At 39.3% G+C, this 8792-nt stretch overlaps 1 pseudogene across 1 annotated transcript; it reads left to right on the forward strand.

Annotated features, from left to right (window-relative positions):
* The first annotated feature begins 1018 nt into the window (after positions 1-1018).
* On the forward strand, positions 1019-1607 carry LOC308554528 (vesicle-associated membrane protein-associated protein A pseudogene; annotated as a pseudogene). Its single transcript has one exon. The product of its transcript is annotated as a vesicle-associated membrane protein-associated protein A pseudogene (transcript).
* Positions 1608-8792: the final 7185 nt, after the last annotated feature.

The following is an 8792-nucleotide window of genomic DNA, read 5'->3' on the forward strand; positions in this document are numbered from 1 at the left end:
GGGCAAAGATAATTAAACATGCCAATTGTGTTTTCATAGTTCTGTGATATAGGAGTCTTTAACAGTCTACATTATTATTACAGCTTATTAAGTTGGTGAAACAATCTATCATTTACTCAAAAATATGTATTCACTACCAACTGTTCTATGGTATATCAGAATCATGGATACAAAAATGTAATTTCTTGATCTCCAAGGTCTTAATACCCAGAGGTAAGAAGAAACACTAGTATTCATAGTAAAGGATTTGTGCCATAATACATATCAGTATGAAATAGAAAGTGAGCATAGGAGTAGAGGCCTACAGATGATGGCATTTGAACTGAGATTTGAGTAATGGGTTGGAGTTTGCAAAAGTAATACATTTCTATTAGTTAAAAAATAAGAGTATTTCGAACAGAGGGAACTGCCTGGGCAAAGGCACAGAAACAGGGGGGAGCATGGTACCATCAATACTGTGTAGTATGAAACTGAAGGGAGAAAATAAAGCTGTTTCTAGAGTGTCTGGAGAAAGTGTGGAAAGTACGATGGAGGGGGAGAGACACTACATATGGCAGACATTTACAGCAAAGAAAAAACAAAGCCATAAGCTGAATGCAAAAACTAATAACTCAAGTTGCAGATGCTCTCTTAGTAGCAAATTGAAAAGAGAAAAATAACCCATTCATTCTTACTTAAATAAGAGAGGGTTTTTGTGCTAGGGGCTCCCAGCCTCCGGGTGCACACACAGGAGTGCAGAAGTCATCACGTGGGGCGCTGAGGATCCAGGTGCGGGTGGCTGTAGCAGCTGATGCGGGGTTGAGTCATTTGTGAGACCCGGAGTTGCTGACCCAGTGGGCAGCCCACCAACCCCACGACACAGCAGCAGGCATGGGGTGTGGGAGCCCTGAACTGGCAGCATCATGGAGATGGGCCGAACCGTTGCTGCTGTCGAACCCCATCCGCTGCCAGCAAACCGCTGGCTGGGCAGGCACGCCCCGCTCTGTGCTGTTTCTCTGACCACCTCCACCTCTGGGCCATGGCCAAGCACAATCAGATCCTGGCCATTGACCCTCCCACAGACCTCAAATTCACAGACCCCTTCACAGATGTAGTCACTACAAATCTTAAGTTGCTAAATCCATCGGATAGAAAAGTATGTTTCAAAGTTAAGACTACAGTACCTGTCAGTGCTGTGTGAGGCCCAACAGTAGAATTACTGACCCAGGGTTGACTGTGACTGTAATGGATTCTAAATTGAGATGTGTTTTTGAAGTGCCCGAAGAAAATGATAAATTGAATGATGGACCCTAGCAAAGCTGTTCTGCTGAATGTATCTAAACAAGATGGAACTACGCCAAAACAACATATTGCTTCACTCAATGATATTGAAACAAGGAAACTCATGGAAGAGTGTAAAAGACTTTAGGGAGAAATGATGAAGCTATCAGAAGAACACTGACACTGAGAGACAAAGTCTTAATTAAGGCTCAGAATGGTAGCATACAGGTAAACCTGCATGGATTTCCACAGCATCCTTCAAAGATAATGTCACCAATACTCTTCCTTCACTTCTTGTAACTGCAGCCATTTTCAATGTGTGCTTTCTAGGGAAATTCATCTTCTAGAGTGAAGCACGCAGAGTGCTATTTCCTTTATTTTCTCTTGGCCAGAAAAAGATTTGTTTACCTACCATTTCATTGGTAGTATGGCCCACAGTGACCATTTTTGTGTGTGAGTACGTCATATAGGCTTTGCCCTCTAACGATCGCTTACATTGGAAAACACAATAAAAACAAACTGTTCCACTACTGGACAGACTGTATATGACCAGATCATCACTAGAAAATGTTTGTTACACATTCAGTCTTTTATGAAATTCATAAATAAGAATTGTCTCTCTTTGTGGCTTTAATAAGTGTTCAAGAAGTGTTCAGTCTTATAAATGTGATTTTAATAATCCCTTTAAATTTTATGTTGCTGTTACCTCTTGAAATATGATTTATTTAGATTGCTAATTTCACTCATTCAGGAACTGCCAAGAGGTATCCTGTGGGGAAATGTTGCTTCTTATAGTGTAAAATTTCTCCTTTACCTTTGCTAATATCATGGCAGAGTTTTTCTTATCCCTTCTGAGGCAGTTATTGACTAAGTTTTTAATCCTGTCCTATGGTATTTAACATAAAAAGTAAATAAAACTGTTAACAGGTTTCTGCTCAATAAAAAAAAAAGTTTTGTTCATTTTATATCTATTTAAGATAAGAACTAACATTATTTATGAATCTATCCTTGTTCCACCAATTTTTTAAGGTATCTCCTGGAAGCAGATATTCGCCTCACAGCCCTCAGCGACCATACATTAAAAGCAGAGAATAAAATCTTCGAACCAGTAGATGTCTGTTTCTACTGTTTGAATTCTAACACTGGGTGTTGATGGAATGCATTTAAGTCTTGCTGAGTTTTGAAAATTTGTTACAGATATCTGAGCCTCTCCCTGTAGGTAACAGACATCATATTCAATCTCTTAACCTCAGGCTCAAATATTTTTCCCACTAAACAGAAGATCCGAGTAACTTCAGGTATAATTTGCTAATTTTTTAAAAAATCGTGAACTTCCACTATTATAGGTTTTAAAATACATTTTTAAACCTCTACACGTTTTGTATTTTTGCCTCACATATGGAGACATGAAACATATTATCATGACTACACAAGTTAAGCAAATGTACTCAGCATTGTAATAATGAAAGATGAATCACAGGCGCCAAGGTCCTGCGTAGCCAACAGCAAGCTGAAGTGCTTGTGGGAATGCTCTCTGACTCACTTCAGATCCGTGGTTAATTGCTTCATTCTATTCAAAAGGCCTTTGCTTAAAACTAATTAAAATTTTCTCCACTTTTTGAATAGAACAAGTCAAACTTTGCAAGCAAGGCAAGGGTCATTTTTAAAATTTTGCTAAATTTTTCCAGACACAAATATGATATGCAAAAATATGAATGATACTAGATCATGTTTATAGGCTTTGAGTCATTAAATGTCAAGTTACTTATTTAGGTAACTAGCATCTTTTCTTTTTTTTTTTTTTTTTGGCAAACTTGTCTCTCTCACCTTAACAAAAAGGCGCTATGGGAGACTTTTATTGCAGGAGCATAGTCAAAGGCACCAAAGGCCGACCCAGGTATGAGAAAGCCCGTGTTTCCCGCAGCATAGGGACAGGTGACGTCATGTGACTCCCCACAGGTCAGATCCTGGAGTCTAGTGTAGGCATGAAGCTGCACCCCTGAAAGGCTCGTCCTCTGTCCCGGTGCGTGGGCTGAGGCTGCCTCTCCCCACTTCCTCCCATTAGCAAAGTGAACCACGTGCGCACACGAGGCACTGGAGGCTGCCCCTCTCTCGCCCGCGGTCCCTTCTATGTGGTTCCCAATTTGGCCCTCGCTCCAGTCCTGGCCTCGGGTCTTGGGGGTACTTTGTTCATGTAAACAGTCCAGCTCTGGGCTGAGCGGCCGCTCAGGCACCAGGCTGAAGACGTGGCAGGGGCCCGGCCACGCAGCGGGGCAGCAGGCCTGGGAAGGCCTGGCGGTGAGCAACGGCCAGCAGAGTCTGCACGGAAGGCGCCCCGGTAGGAAGGGGGTGGGGGGGGCGGCTGCATGTAGGCGCCGTGAGTGGAGAGGTCCCAGTGCTTGAAGCTGCAGCTCTCCAGCACGTCCTTGGTGTTGGGGTGGAGCACCCAGGAGTTACCCTTGTCCCTACGGTTGTGGCGGATGCTGTTCTGCCGCTTTTGGGGGTTCTCATGGTACGAAGGGTACATGCTAGGTGGTGATGACCTTGTAGATGCTGCCCAGTGTGAGATGCCCCTGCACCAGAGCAATGGCCATGGCATGAAACCAATGTAGCTGTAGGGGGGGTTTCCAACGTGGTAGGGCTCAAAGTACTGTACAGCAAACCTGCATATAATGGACTAATTTGGGCTAGGGGGTGTTCCTTAAAGCTGAAAGTCTGTTATATAATAAAGTAGGTTTTCCTAATGCAAACGTTAAAAAACTGACAAATTAGTTGACTTGTTTTTACTTACACGTTTGTGTAATTAAGTATGTATGGAAAGTTTAATTTCACAGAAAAGCTGTCTGTATGTATTGACACCACTGTAATTAACCCAATTATTAATTAACAGAAAAGGAGCCAAAGGAAGGCCAGGTAATACAGGTATGCCATTTACACAGCTTTGCCATAAAACTGCAGTTTAACTCTCTCCAGGTCTGTTCCCCAGAGATTCTGAAGGAAGGGACTGGGCAAGGAAAAAATAGAGGCATGCCCAGTAAAGTCTAAATGATGCAGAGAGGGTGCTTATCTGTCAGTCATACCTGGGAATAGGACATTGGCCAAAATGGGTGTGGTCACTGCAGGGATGTGAAATCTGAGCTACATAAGCTCCTGAACAAAGAGAGTTCCCTCTCTTGGCTCTCTTGCACACTGAGCTCCTGGCTCTCTTGTTGCAGGGGGGCATGCTCCCCTTCATTTTCCACATGGCTCAAGGCCATGTGGACCCCACACAATGGACTAATGTATTACAACCAGCCTGCTGCTCTGCCGGACTCAGCTCCACCATGGAATGGAAACTCTGGACACTGGCTTTGCTTTTAGCTCTGCTGAATCCCCAGCTGCACATTTTCCAGAACTGGTTTAAAGGAAATGGGACTTTGGAAACTAAGGGATATAACTCCAAGCAAATAAAAATCACTCAATCTCCCGTGAGAGTCTTAAAAAATTCTTTTTCTCAAGATATCATAAGAACCCTATGCCCACTAGCAATGGAGGAATTCCACCCGTGCAATTCTCTAATAAAAGCATTACTGTAATTTTAAATTTATACTGAATAGATCTAGTAAATGCGTGCATTCATCAGTCACCTCCAGTAAACAAATGCACACAACTGGGGTGTGGCTTAGCACAAGTCAGACTGTCGGCTTGCACATGTTAAAACTGCAGAAAGTCAGGCCACCTACAACAGAACCAATTACCGTGCACAATGCGGTGTCGTCAAATGCTAATCATTCACTGAGCATTGTTCACAAGAGGTAACTCTTGGATTTAAATATGTAGATATGTAATATTTATGTTGGCGAAATTACTACATATGGCCTATTTGCTAAAATTTGTTAAAAATAACAGTGAATTAATAGCAGAGAAAGAGCCTCTTAATTTAATTATGAGCAAATTTTGGTTAAAAGCATTTTAAAATTAACAGGGTATTAATTTTTACATATGACATAAGGACCAGAAATTTTGTCCATTAAATTCAAAGTCCGTTAAGTTGATGTCCACAAAATCGAGGATTTACTGTAGCATCTTAAGTGACTAAAACATTTCTATGCAGAAAGGGCAGCATGATCTTAAAATGTCAGACAGCAAGCAAAGCTAAGGAAAAGCTGAAAATATTGCAAAAAGTTTGTCCAAACAAAAGTATCTCATAATTCTATATTTACTTGGACCTTAGTGTAATTTTTCTAATTCTCTTCATTTTAATCTATATTTATTAAGTATAAATATACAAAGTTTTACATATGAATTAGTTATAAAAATATATTTTATAAAACAAATATTTATATATAAATATATGTTATATACAAGTGCATATAATTTAAAATATTTTAACTATAGGACAGTGTATCACGTGTCCTGTGTTTGCTGCATTTTAAGAAGTAGTAACTATGAAGAGACCAAAACCATTACCAAAAATATATATGTCTTATTCCCTTGTTAAACTAATAGCAGCAAGAAGTTTTCACTTAATTAGGTTAAATGAAAATGTACGGAATACTTACTATACGCCAAGTATTATGCCAAGCACAGAAAACATAAAAAAAAAGTTATATTTCTACTACATCTAAATATGAAGCTAAATATCTCACATTTTATTTGTTATATAAAGCTATGCAGCAGATATTCTTACCATTCTTCAGGTAAGGAAATTCTGGCTCAGGTTAGATTAAGTCAGGTCAGCACTACTACCTGCAAGCCAAATTTGCTACTCTCACACCATTCCTTGGGTGCTATAACTACAGAAATGAATATTTAGGACAAATAGTATGGTGCACATAGACTTAAATATTTACTATTCTGTCTATTTACAGAAAAAGGTTGCCAATCCTGTTTGAATCTATCAAACTTATTATAACAATACTTATGGACCTACTTTTCCAAATGGATTATGGATCATTTCAATAGCATTTATTGAATTACCTGTATTTTGCTATGTTCTCACATGCTACTCTTATGTAATAATTCACATCCATACATGATTATATTTCTGGATTGTAGTCATTCATTTTCTCTCTAGTATACATTTTAGATTCAGGGGTTTGGGGGTTTTTTTTAGCAAAATTTTAAAATTTCATGGACTAGCATTGAATTTATAGACTAAATGAGACAGACTTGGTATCTATGCAATATCAATTAGTCATATATCAGAATCATTATTCTTTTTTCAGTTTTTTTTTAGTTAGATATATAGTTGTCATTTTGAATTTTATTGTGTTATAAATCAGAGAATAAGGCCTGTTTGGTATACAAATTCCCAAATACTAGTGTTTTCTAATGTGACTAGAGGATAGCAAAAACACTTCTCTGTGAAAAGCAAAATGACCAGAGTTAACTTTCTAGCTCTGTTTCTATGGAAACCTCATATTGCTGGATATCAGCTGTATTACTATGCAACTTTGTTTGTGATAAAAATAAATCCTGATTTGTAAACTGCATCTGGTCTAGCAGGACTGTGAATAACTATAAATATCTTCTGGGATTTCTGAGGGTGGTAACTGGTCATGTCTTTACTTATGGGTTGCTGTAAGAGATACTGATTCTTATTTGGGACATGGGAAGTGTTAACCAAGGTTGGTCTCTTACCCACCCATGATCTCAAACTCTCATACTGGAGCTGTCACTTTGCAGGGTTGGAGAAAGATTTTATCCTGCACACTTGTGGAAACTCACGGTGGACAATCACTTGATACTGCCCTATGGGTATGCTTTGTTATTTGTGTCATTCTAATGGAACCACTGTCAAATGTGGCCTATGAGAGGTCCTATGAGATGGGTTGTCAAGTTGAGCCTAAGACTAGTAAGAGTGGGTATGATACACATGGAGACCCTCTTTCATTTACGTATGTCTCAGAATGTCATTGTCTTTCTATTCGGTAATGTAGAGACGACTAAGTGTAGTCAGAAGGGGGTACAGGGGAAGACTGTACACCCCCGCGACTAGTTACAGAGCTCGAAGATGTAATGAACACCAGAGTGCCCTCTGACAGGTGCCACTGATACTTCTGTCTTGGTCATGATATGCCTACGACAAGGAAGTCTGGTAAGAGAGGATTTTGAATAGTAGACTTAGTCCCACTCTTTTAGAAAGAATTAAATAAATTAAACAAAATGACTCAGTGGAAGAAGTTGGGCAGAGTTTCTTCCAGACATGCAAAAAAAGTTTCAAAGAACTTTCACTGATAAAAATCACATTTAATCTGGTTCTTAAAAGATAGGTAGGCAATGTGTAACCAGTTAGAAAAAGAATGTATGTGCAGCATTCTAAGTAGACAAATAAAAACACCTAGGTCATTTTGAAAAACACTGTGTGCTATTTACTCTCACCCATTTAGTATATTTTATATTCAGGCCATGTATTGGTTCCAAGTTATAAGAAGTTTACTTGTTTTAATTATTGTATAGGTACATACAGAATTTAATACATATAATTAAATTAGGAAAAGCTAGTTACGCATGCACTTCATTGTAATCTTTAAATTCTATTAAATATCTAGCTACTTTGGAAAGACATTTTATTTCATGCTTCACAAACTATGAATATTGAAAAAATAACCTTGAAAATGATTATTTTAATGAGAAAAACAAAATTACTAACTCTAGCATTTTTCCCAAGTTGACACAACTAATTTCTTCTCATGAATTATCTATGAAATACTGCAAAATATAAGTGAGATTCGCTGATAGCTGCCCCGCTTTCCTGAGCCCAGGATGTATAGGTTCAGCAAGACATACTAACCAAAAGTGTAGGTGGTGCTTGATGTATTGAGGATAATTTGTACGTGTACATGTGTTTGACAAAGCAGCAGTTTAGAGAGATGATATTTAAGTCTTTCAAGCCAGATGGTCATTTTCTAAAATAAGTTCCTGACACCCTGAAATATCACTCACCTCAGAATTGCCCTTCTTATCTGAGCTAGTGCATCAATGACATTCAATAACATTAGTTCCAAATTACCAAGGACAGCTACAAAATTTATAGAGTTCAGTGAAAAATGAAATGCAGGGCCCTTGGTCAAAAAGCAGGAAGAGCTTTGTCCTCTCCTACTCACTCTCTCTCTTTTTATATTTGCTATTGAATGTCATGCTCCATTTGGCACAGGTTGAGTGTAGACCCCTAAAAGCCCCAAGGCTCTGCCTTGCAACTCAAAGCACATCACATGGCTGCCAGAACTTGCCCCCACTAAGACAAGACAGCAGTGATCTCTGGGTATGGGAGGGGAAGTGGGTGGTGAATGTGATACCACCCCTGACAGGAAGCTTCAAGCCCCCAACATGTTTTCTATTATCCACTAAACTTCACTTACAAAACACAAATTCAAAGATAAAAATATCAAGACAGTGACTGCACATCATTAAACCTCAAGTGTAGGGGGACTATGGGGACAGTGGGGGTGCTTCTGAAGATAGGGCTCTGTGCATCTGTATTTGTCAGTAGCCCATGAAGCTGACCCTGCAAGTCTGTCCCACTACGAGCCTCTGAAATTCAAAATAAC

Source organism: Miniopterus schreibersii, assembly GCF_964146895.1.
Source record: "Miniopterus schreibersii genome assembly, chromosome: 3".
NCBI classification, from domain to species: Eukaryota; Metazoa; Chordata; class Mammalia; order Chiroptera; family Miniopteridae; genus Miniopterus; species Miniopterus schreibersii.